The sequence below is a fragment of the Thunnus albacares genome, chromosome 7, assembly GCF_914725855.1.
Source record: "Thunnus albacares chromosome 7, fThuAlb1.1, whole genome shotgun sequence".
NCBI classification, from domain to species: Eukaryota; Metazoa; Chordata; class Actinopteri; order Scombriformes; family Scombridae; genus Thunnus; species Thunnus albacares.
Window position 1 is genome coordinate 9,512,367 of NC_058112.1, and position 11,833 is coordinate 9,524,199.

Genomic DNA, 11,833 nt, shown 5'->3' on the forward strand with positions numbered 1-11,833 from the left:
TGTAGTAATGGAGGGATTCAATAAGCCCAAACTGTCTCTGTCCACACCTCCTGTTAGCACATTCTCCCCTCACTCCTTCTTCTTCTCTGTTTTTCCCTCTTCCATAGAGACTGATTGGCTGCGTGCCTCTGGCAGTGAGAGCATGTCTACATTCCCTCACCCCCCCCAAAAACCCAGGGGCAGTTAGGGTAAAAAATGACCACTCAACCCGCGTTATAACATGCTGACATGTTTAGAGGGGACGCTCTGATTAACAATGAGGGCAGCTGGCTCTCACACACCAAGCAGCCCAGATTAAACAGAGAAAAGTGCAAACACACCACTGGAAAGATGCAGCGGCACACACTGCAGCCACTGGCCAACATGCTCATGTTAGCATAATATGACGTGCAGACAGAGTGATGTTTATGCATAAAGAGTAAAAAAACTTAAAACTAATTAGTAATAAAGACTAGGGGTGTAAGGATGAACCGATATATATTTGAAAACCAATAAAAGAGTCAGGGATTTGGCTATGTCAATACACAACCACCGATCCAGCCCAAAGTCTGCATAAAATTCATAAAAATTGATAAGCTGTCAAGAATTGACAGTCTTCTTGTCACTCCTGTGACTGTGTGTGTGTGTGTGTGTGTGTGTGTGTGTGTGTGTGTGTATGTGTGTGTACTAGTCAGTCCCTCCAGGTTTTTTTTGTGATTATTGCGATCAAAAATGCTTGATTTTGCAGTGGCTTTTCTCAAAAATTGTGATGCAATTTGCAATGTTTTATGTGATTTCTTTTGTGGTAAAATAGTGAAAATTGGCAAAAAATTACAAGTCGAGGAAAGAAATTGTGATTTTTGATGACGTGTCACATAGGTTGTTTTCATTAGACTGGTGTAGAGAAGTGCGACGATCGCCTTGCTAATTGTAAATGAGGAGTTATTTACGTTGATAAAGCAAGTTTTGTTTGGAAAAGCTTACTTTGTTCCATATTCAGTAGAACTCCTGTAAATCCGACCCAGTCACACACAATATCAACACAAAATAGAGGATATTGATGGACTTGTTGCAATTGTCTGTCACTCTCATCACAAGGTATGAACATTAAATTTACGATGATAAATTGATGTCAAAATCTTCCTAGTACTGTAGCACCTTTAATGCGGAGAAATCGCGGGCATTTTGCAAAATTGCAAGTCCCTGCAAATATTGCGTACATTGGTTGAATATGCATTAATTGTTGTGATCACAAGATCGTGATTTCCTGGAGGGACTGACTAGTTACATTCTCCAATCACATACCTGCTTCTAGTAGTAAAACCTGTTATCGAGCAGCTGGTTGTCTTAATCAAAGTAGTCTCACAGATGTGTAATGTCTGCCTGCAAAGGTAAAATGTTTGCCCGGGTCAAACAGACCACGCTGGTCCCCAGTGGACCACATTCTAGATTCTGTGGCAATAATGAATTTAAAAGCTGGTTTCACCCGGGGCAAACCAGCTGCTGGAAAACAGGTTTTCCATTTTTATTTTTCCCCAAAGGTTTAGGTAGGGAACATAACATGAATTGCTGGGGTCACAAATGTAACTAACTTGCTTCCATTCACTGAAAAAAACTCCCACACTGAAAGAAATATCGGGACTACTGTGTACAATACTATCTTCAAGACATAATAAAATATGCCAGTGGCACCACGAACCTCGCTGCTCATGTGCGCTGACATTAAAGTTACCAAGAGGAACAATCACAAGACATGTAATGTTAGCATTAGCAGTGAATGCTACTTTCAACTGGCCCCAACTCTTCCTGAGGCCATGGCTGTTTATTTGTAAGGTCATACACTCATACAACGTTATTGAAAATACTAAATTCAGAGGGATGACACTGATCTGGGAACTGATGTAAACTGTAACTAGTTAGAAGCATTTAAGTAAAAAATGCTTCCTTCCTTCCTCAAGGACTGGCCAAAAAGATATCCACTGTATCACTGTATCACTGCCCATGTTTACTGTTGTTTGTGTGGCAGAAGATGTCATTTTCTGGGGTTTTTCAGAGTGAGTATTTGAAATGAAAATCAAGGAAATTATATTGTAATCAAATTGTAATCAAAATGCGACAAATCAACGTGGAATCATAGGGTATTGTATTGTTACAAGTTCATTGGTATCATCTAGATAAGTATCGAATCATTTGAGAGGGAGAGATACACACTTTTAATAAATTCTAATAAAAACATTACACACATATACCTAAACACACACTCTGTGCAGGTCCCTCCCTGAAGAGAATCAATACCAATTCAATTAACGTAATGCTGTTGAATAGGTGGCCACAGTTGATCACCTGGCTAGATTAGGTTCTTCTTCTTCTCGCCAGCGATATTATCACTCTATCAAGAGTTCTATTTTGATCCCATGGTGTGTATTCTGTTACCTGTAATGAGATGGAGAAGGAGAGGAGCATAGCTGAGTGAGAACTTGAGAGTGTAATGAGAGTGTGCGAGGATCATATTTCTGACTGTCCGGCTACTATTTCCTTTGTCTCCTTATAGAGAAGAAACTTTGAGGATCAAATCAGGGCAGTGGGGAGGAAAAACACTGCTGGTAACCTTTGACCAAACCTCTGATGAAGTACACTTCATATTTGGGGGCTTCAACAGACAGTCCCATCCAAAGGTGCCTGCACTGTTGGTGGTAAGACTTCATTACTACTCTTAAACCCTTCAGTTTTCTTAGATATTTTGGGTTTGGGTGCTGCTGTGCAAGACTCTTTCATGATGAAAATAAAAAGGCCTTTTCACCTCCTTTCATCTAATTTGTTATGATCTAAGCAGCCCGGAATTTAACAGTAATACTGATCCAAAATTTGATGAACAGGTCAAGAGTATTTTGTCAGCTTTGCCTTCTTTAGCTGAAAAGTCTCTCCAGAATGAGATCATGTATCTCACTTGGCGAAGTACAGCAACTTCTCTGCATTTTCAAATCTCCTCTTTAAGGGTGATGACAGCTCCGTTTATTCCTGCCTCAGCAAAGAGCTCCTCACATTTTTGGGCTCGTACAAAATGCAGCAGCAAAGCTTTCAGCCAAAAGCTAAGACACAAATTGAGTCTTGAGTGTTTTTCCAGTGGTTGCCTGATTGTTTTGGAACAGTATTCTCAAAGATACCTGGCGTGGCCTCTGAGAGGGAAAGAGAGAGGAGTAGAGGCTTTTTATGGGTTGCTTATTTTTTATCCATTTATGTCTATAAGTGGATTGAAATAGGCCAGTCAGTGCTACTGTGCAGTTGAGTTTCAGCTGAAGTTTGAATCTGACATCTTTCAGAAAGCAAATGATTTTAATTTATTCAAGTAAATAAGTGCATGACATGGGCCATATCCAGAGGAAGTCGGACATAAGGATGTTAAACTTGAATTTGAAATGGATGGCATCAGACTAGCATGAAGACAAGAAATTAAAATAAATGAGAGATGGATACATTGAGAGGCTGAGACAGCAGCTGGTGATGCCCACCTGGTAGCCTGCTGTATAGGAATCCCTTTTATGCTGAAAGGGATTTTGAAGTCAGTAGGGAGCCTTGTTGATAAGCTGCAAACCTGCTTTGAATGTTAATTATTTCACCCCGAGCACTATGAAGCTGGCTCATTTGGACTGATTTAGCCCATTGAAGGGTGTGCAGTTCTGAATATTTTTACATTAACTGTACCCATTTGGATTCTGTAAATCAGCCATCACTCATCATTAGACTGGGGTAATCATTATTTATGTGAATGCTGCCATTGTGGCTCCAACACCTAGTCCAGTTTTATCCAGTTTAAACCAACCTTCAAACATCAATATTGGGTGATACCAATATTCTTCTAACCCAGGATTTACTCAATTGGCAGCATTTTTTAAAGTTGTTATTCCAGTACTACCCATGTACGACGCTGTCAGGAACAAGAGAAAGCACAGCTCGGTAGAGAGGTTATATTCTAGCCAGGTGACAAAATAAGAACAATATTGAAACAATATTTGACAAAAATTTGTTTATAGCTCCAAACTCAACTGTTGTACCTAACTTCTAATGTTAGCATGTGTCGGCTAATTCTTTATGGATAAATTAAGAGCTGGCTGGTGAAATATAACATTATTCAACACTAAACAGTACAAAGTCAATAATTAATTAGACAAGTATGAAAGTATTAACAGAAATATTGAGATGTAATTATTGGTGTTGACAAAATGTCTAATGCCAGCAGATGTGTGTACGTTGGTAACATTGGTGACGTCACCAATGTTACCAACACGGTTTGGATCATATCACAGTTTCAGATCAACAAAAAAAAAAAGAAAAAAGAAAAGAAAAAGGGAGACAAATATAACTTTGCTTTCCATTTATTCTGTAAACCACTTAAAGCAAGGAACTTTTGCCCATGGTCTTAAATTAAGACAACATTCAAGATGTCCAATGTTTAAACAAAATCTCAAAATACATAAAACATTCAATACTCAATTGTTAAATTAAAGTGCAGTATGAGGCATGATACCTTCTTCCTTTAAACACAGTAGTAAATGAAACAATAACCTGTGTCCACATTGAAACTTGATGACAACTTACAAACATGAACACACATCTTGTCCTGCAACTTAGCTTGTTGAATGAGCCACCATACAACAAAAAACAGCTAACAACAACAAAAACAAAAGTGCACCGCTGACGTCAGTTAGCAGCTAGATAGTGAATTAGCTGCTCAGCTGCAGCACATTAAACAGCATGTCAACATACCTGAAAATATCACTTTGGACCCGTTAGATGATGGTTTGGTTGTTGCTCTTCAAAATTCCTGTTAGTGACACACTGTTTGACCATAACTTGTACTAACAGCAGTTTGTTTACTTTGTCACCAATGAGGCATTAAATTTTGCAGTTAATCTGCGGTTCACATGCATGCCGAATTGTGGGGGGGCAATCCGTATGGATCACATATCAACTATGTTCTGTCACACCACTAGATTTTATTGTGAACGTTTGATATAATTGTTTGATTAGGTGCAGAAGTGCAGTAACTGCTGGCCAACAAAGCCATTACAAAAATTTCCAACATGAACTTTTAAAAGCTTGAAAAAGTGTGGTGTGGTGTGAGTGCGAGTGGTCCACTGCTTGAGTCAGCAGGTTTCCTCAATCAAATCTGGGTTAAGCTTGTGTTGTATTCCAGTTCAGCTTTGAAGGGAATTTGTCATTTGTTGTATTATGACATTTATACGTAGAGGAAAACATTGACATTTTGACCCAGGTTTATGATTGGATTTTGGAAGGTTGTTAGAAAAGTAGTTAGTGCAATATGATATACAAAGTTTAATAATCTCCTTCCAGAGGTAAGCGAGGCTAAACTGGATTTATCTGCAGGACACACAGAAATGTAACTGATGTCTATCTCAACACCTGTGGAATGTCACTTCTTTATTACAATTAAGATAGCAGTAATAGAGTAGTAGTAACACTACTGTCTGTAAGAAATTACAACTTTTGATCCCTGATGTTTCAAAACCCTTACTGTGTAAGGAAATTAGTACTTATAGGCATTTGAATTAGATATGACAATATAAACTCCAAAGAGTATAAGAACCACAAAAGACACAAGACCTATCAGACAGCAAGATAAAATCATACATCTTCTTCTCCATATCTTTATCATTATCACTTGGTTTTCTAAGACCTTCACCTTCTCTTCCAGATAAACAATTCTAGCAGCCATGGTGTGGTTCTTCCACAGCCTGATGCCCAAAAGGATGCAGAGGTACCCTAGACACACTACTATCTCAACGCTGTGGCCATTCAGGATTAGTCCAAAACAGGCAAAAGCCACTCCCACTTTCAGCAGCCAGCCGAGCCACCTCAGAAAGAGGGTGACTAATCGAAAGACAACATAGATTACCCCGTAGCCAATGAGCAGGAGAAGAACCCACTGGGCAACAAAGATGACCCCTTCTGGTGTCACGGTGTAAACAGGAAGACCAACTGTGGAGACATGGAAGAGAGAATATTATGCAGAATATTATGAAGGAGAAAAATCTAAAGAAGGTATATAATAAGATTAATGGGGCCAAATAGCTAGAATGTAAAAGGGGTTAACCCACTGTGCCCTGTTGGCAATCCAGCCTTGCTCTTGGGACCAAATGTACCTTTTGATAGATCATACTGATATAAAGTAGCCCTGGATAGCTTAGTGTGCAAATGTAGTCCAATTTAGCCTGAACATAAGGTGAATTTAAAGTTATTCAAGTCAGTTAAGTCAATGAAGCACACTGTATGAGGTGTATATGTGTATAAGTATACAGTATATAAGTATTAGTATATACAGATGGTTGGCAAATTAAAGGAAAAATCGATACAGGTCTGAATGCTTGACCCTTACAGTGAGGGGATCTGGTGGCTCTGTTATGGTTTGGGGGGCATTTTGCTGGCATGATTTGGGTCCACTTGTCCAATTAGATTGTCCCCTCACTGTAGGGATCAAGCATTCAGACCTGTACCAGTTTTTTCCTTAATTTGTCACCCATCTGTATATATTCCATAATTATAATGTATATTAATAATACATATTATATTTTCAATATTTGTGTTACAGGCACATTTTTATGGAGTTACTTTTGTGTATTTATTATGCAATCAGGCACAATAGGTTTGCAATCAAAAAATAGATTTGAGAATAAAACTATGGACACTGCAATCAAAAAATGTTTTATTGCAAGTAAAATAAATTTGTGATTAAAATGCAAATCAAAAACTTTTGTTTGCGAGTCCAAAAGTTTTGTTTGCAAATCCAAAAGTTTTGCTTGCTGTTGAGCTGAATTTCATGGGCGAGACCGATGCTGAAAGATAAGACACACTTCTATTGGCCAGTCTCAAACAGAGTGACAGCTTGGCAACATCCATGTTAGTAAATGAGAGAGTTTTGAAGTCCATGGAGAAGACAGAGCAGGAGCAGAGACAGAAAATCAATGCACAGGGATATGTTTTCATATAACTTCTGTCTTAGGTTCAAACATAACATTCTTGCTATTACTAAGATGAAGTTATGTGTAAACATACCTGCACATTAAATATCTGTCTTCTCCGCTCCCACTCTGTCTTCTCCATGGACTTCAAAACTCCCTCTCTCATTTACTAAATGTGGATGTATCTGGCCGATAGAGATGTGTCTTACATCTTTCAGCGTAGGTCCCGCCCATGAAATTCAGCTCAGCAGCAAACAAAACTTTTGGATTTGCAAGCAAAAGCTTTTGATTCGCATTTTAATCACAAATTTATTTTACTTGCAATAAAACATTCTTTGATTGCAGTGTCCATAGTTTTGTTCTCAAATCTATTTTTTGATTGCAAAACCATTCTGCCTGCACCATAAAGACACAAAAGTAACTCCATACATTTTGGTCACTTGGACTTATTGTCATTTTGGTACAAAAAGTACAAACTCTTACTTTATGACAGAAAATGTCACACTGACTTTTTATTAGACTAATTTCTAATGAATGACATAAAAAATAATCTTTACCTTGGATTCCAGCAGCCTGCAGGAAGTGTGTGACATACTGTGAGGGCACATTCAGACCTCTGGCCAAACTTCCTGCTACAACATCCAGACGCTGAGAGAAAGCCTGTAGGAGGGTATAAGGGTGGTACACAGATGTGAAAACCTGATTTAGGGAAGTTAGGACATTGATACAAGGCTGGGATCACCTTGCTTTACCTTTGGGATTATTAGATTATCATGAACTTGAAATATGTTGAACCAGGATGTAAGTCATTATCCCTCACCTTTCACTTTCGATTTAAACATCGACATAACGACAAAGGCTTTCTCCAGACCCATGTATATAAAGTATGTATGTATGTAGCCACATAGGGACTATTAAACACAGACTGACACATATTTCAATATTCTGCATACTAAATCAGTACAACACTGTATCAATATTGTATATATTTATCTTTTTTTATGGTTTACATATATTTTGATCCAATGTTGAACTGTTAGAATATCCATAAACAACAAGTCATATTTTGTGTATTTCCATCTCTCACCTGTTGCATGGAGAGCACCATCTCCTTCCTTCTCTCCTCTGCAGCAGTCTGGTCCACAAACATTTCACACAGTGCAGAAATCATTAAGAGACCCATCCAGAGCTTATCAAAGTCTGGTTGTCTGGTACGTACGACCGAGTTAGAAGCCATTCTAATAATATTTTTTGATATATTTGATAAATACAAAGTTAAATCAGCCCACAGGCTGAATGAAAAAAATGTTCCTTAATGTTGGTGTGTCAATAAAAGTGTGCACCACCTGTCTTACTTCACATGACTCAATGAATCATGATGAGATTAGGGCCCGACCGATATATCTGCAGGCCAATATTATCAGCCCACAGTGGCTTATCATAGATATATCAGTGTATATGTTAGCAGATAGATTAATAGATCCAGTATTTTTATGCATTTTTGTTTAAATTAATTTTCATTCATTTTCAATTATTTCATTTCTACTGAACTTTACTATTAAAACACTGTTGTGTTACATTTATTGTTACTGTTTGAGAATAAAATAAATAAAATATATTGCCCCATTACATAACTTTGTCACACTGTCTCTTTCTTAATCAAAGTTAGATAACTGCAACAAGGAAAGCTTTATCAGATATTTTTAACTGTCAAATATCGGTATCACCTCCAGTGTCATATGGGTTGGGCTCTAGATTAAGAGTGGTTGAAGTGGGCAGGTTCATACTTGCATACCTCTCTGTGTACATGAACTTTGCCTCCGGATTTGTCACACTACAGGCACCTCAGACCATAGAGGGCTATAAAACATCTATCAAACGTCATTTAAGGGAATACAGAAATAACTAAGACCAAAAAATCAGTGCAGTAATGTGTTGAGCATCGGAGGAAAACTGTCAGCTGACACAACAAAGTGAAACAAAAAGTGGTTCTGCACTTCACTACACTGGGCTAAACGTCAGATAGGTTAAACATACTGCATGAGCAAAGAAACTAGTAAATGACAATATCATCTTTTATTTTTGTTAGCTGTGCTAGCAGCATGGCTCTAGAGATGGCGAGTAGGATAGTAGAGTAGGTCAGTGAGTCAGTCCACCAATATGCAACTATTTGATAAATTGTCATGAAATTTTGTTCATGGTTCCCAGAGGATGAATTCTACTGACTTTGGTGATCCCCGACTTTTCCTCTTGCACCACAAACAAGTCAAAGGTTTCACTTATCCACTGAAATATCCTCATATTGGGGCAGAATTTGGTGGAGATATCCATGTTGCCCAGAGGATGTATCCTACAAACTTTGAAGATCCCCTGACTTTCCTTCTACCACCACAAAGAGTGTAACATTTTACTAAAAGATCTTAACAAAGATGGGATTGGTTGCTGTGAAATTTGGTACACACATTTATATACACTAGAGGATGAATTGTAATTGCTTTTAACCCCAGACCTTTCATCTACATAGCACCAGCATGCTGATATTAGCTTTTAGCTCAAGTACACATAGCCGCTACCATTGCTGTAGATTCTATGTGTTGTTTTTTTTAGCAATCCTGCTCCATCCATCTTCAGTGAGATGATTTTAAGAGTGGCAATCAGCAAATCACCTTGGTAATCTGTCTGTTAGACCAGCCATTTATACTGTGTGAACTATTTCTCAAGGTCATCAAGGTGAAACAGGGTTAAAAGGTGCATGTGTCTGTTGCTGTGAGTCCTCATCTGTTCAGCCACATATATGTGTGTATGTGTTTGATTTGTGATTTTGCCTGCCAGTGTACAAGGTGAATCTTGTGTAAACATAAAGAATTTGTTGTTGTCTTCAAATTTTGGTCTAAAGTGACAGTTTCAGACAAAACACGACAGACTAGACAACATTTAGATATGAAAAGTAATGAACAACATTATGGGAGGATCATATGAACCTTGTAGTCAGAGACAGTAATTGAAGCAGACCTGATGTAGACGCTGTCTTCCTCCATCAGCCCAGTGTTTCATCAACCTGTCCTCTCCTTTTAATTCCACCCCTTTGTTCCCACTTGTCTCCTCACCATCTCTTTTCCTGCCATCTAAAAGATGTTTTCCTCTTGTCAACCTTTTCCCTCTCTCTTCCCCTTCAAATGTCCTCCCTCATCTCCTTTACCTTCTCCTTTCCATTTTCCTCAACCTGTCCCTTTTCCGCTCTCACCAGCTCTCCCTTTTCTCTCCCTTTTCTCTCCACCCCACACTCGCTCTTCATTCTATCCTGGGTGCTGAGTGTTAATCTGTCTATTCACACCGTCTGCTGCAATTAACCTGATCAAAACTTGCTAGCGCTGAGATCAAACAAATTCCAGCAGGGGAGCATGGTAAGAGAATCTCAGAGAGAAGAGAAACAGGGAAATCAGAGGAGAGGCAGAAAAGATTTTCTAGCTAAAAGAGGGAAAAGTTGGAAAGGAGTATCAAGGCAGGACCTTCAGGTGGCCATCAGCATGAAAGTGTGCTCAAATGGTTTTTAAATATGAGTGACTCATTGCTCCTCTCCTGCACACATCTCACACCACTGCTCATCAGACCCCAGCATGCTGGCTGCTGCAATCTCTCATCTCAGTCTCTCTTGCCTGTGAGGGATTAAACTCTTAATCCACCAGACTGAGGCTTGCTATTAGTAATGACAGGGCTGCGGCTATCTTTGTGTTTTTCTGCTGTGTTGTATTGTGGTGTGTGTGTGAGATAGATGTTGGGCAGTTGCAGGTATACAGTATGGCTGTGTGTGAGATTAATAAAAAACAATGAGGCAGGCAAACAGAGAGGATACTCCGGGTGGTGCACACATAAACAAGTTACCATGGTTTAATGTTGCAGGACTCGGGTACCACCTGTGCCAAATCCACACTATTTGTGGGTGTATGAGTGTTTCGTTCTGTTTGTATGTGTGTGATAAAGCCTTTAAAATGAGATAGAATTAAAAAGGTATATTGCATTACTGTCACAGTGAGGCAGATTGCAGGGCACCTAATCCATTCAGCTGTCACTGAAACATCATCCCCTTTGTGAAAAAAAAAAAAAACTGACTGAGAATTAATAGCCCAGCTTGTGTGATCAGTCTCATGTTGCATACACTAACCAGCCCTGGGCATATGCTGCACTGTAGGTTAATGAATAGTGATGGAGGGATTCAATAAGGTGAATGTCTCTGTTCTCCACACACACACACACACACACACACACCCATCTCCCCACCTCTTTGGTTTCCATCTCTACTTGCACTAATGTGTTGTCTGCTCCGTTAGTAGCCATAAGGACCTGGACAAGTGTTTGCTTGTTTTAGCTGTTCCCTCAGGCTCATGCAACCTAATGAGCTGCCTCTCAAGGACAAAGTGGGTATGTGTGAGGGTAACGACATAGACAAATCTGCAAGCATAACGATTTTTTTCCCCCCTGAACTTTCACCCTGTGCAAACCGGTTCCAGTGTTGCAGAGGTTGGCATGAAACTGTGTGTGTTGGTCTACAAGAGTCAGGCTTTTCAAAGTCAGTCCTGAGGTCTATTTACTTATTACACAGACACAAGTGTGGCTAGCTGTTCAGTGGCGAATTGACATGTCACTGCTCTTTCTACTTCTGTGGGATAAAGACCTTCTATCACGTTGGTGGTATTCAATAATGAGTTACATGATTTTATCCAACTTTAATCTTTTTGTTTTTCTCTTTTGGTAATGTTGGTCATCTCAACATTGGTTTCAGTGTGAAATGAAAACATGACATTGCTATAATTTCTGTCCAATTATATGACTCCAAATGGTGATCCACTGCAGATTTAGAATCAATCTTTATTGAAGGT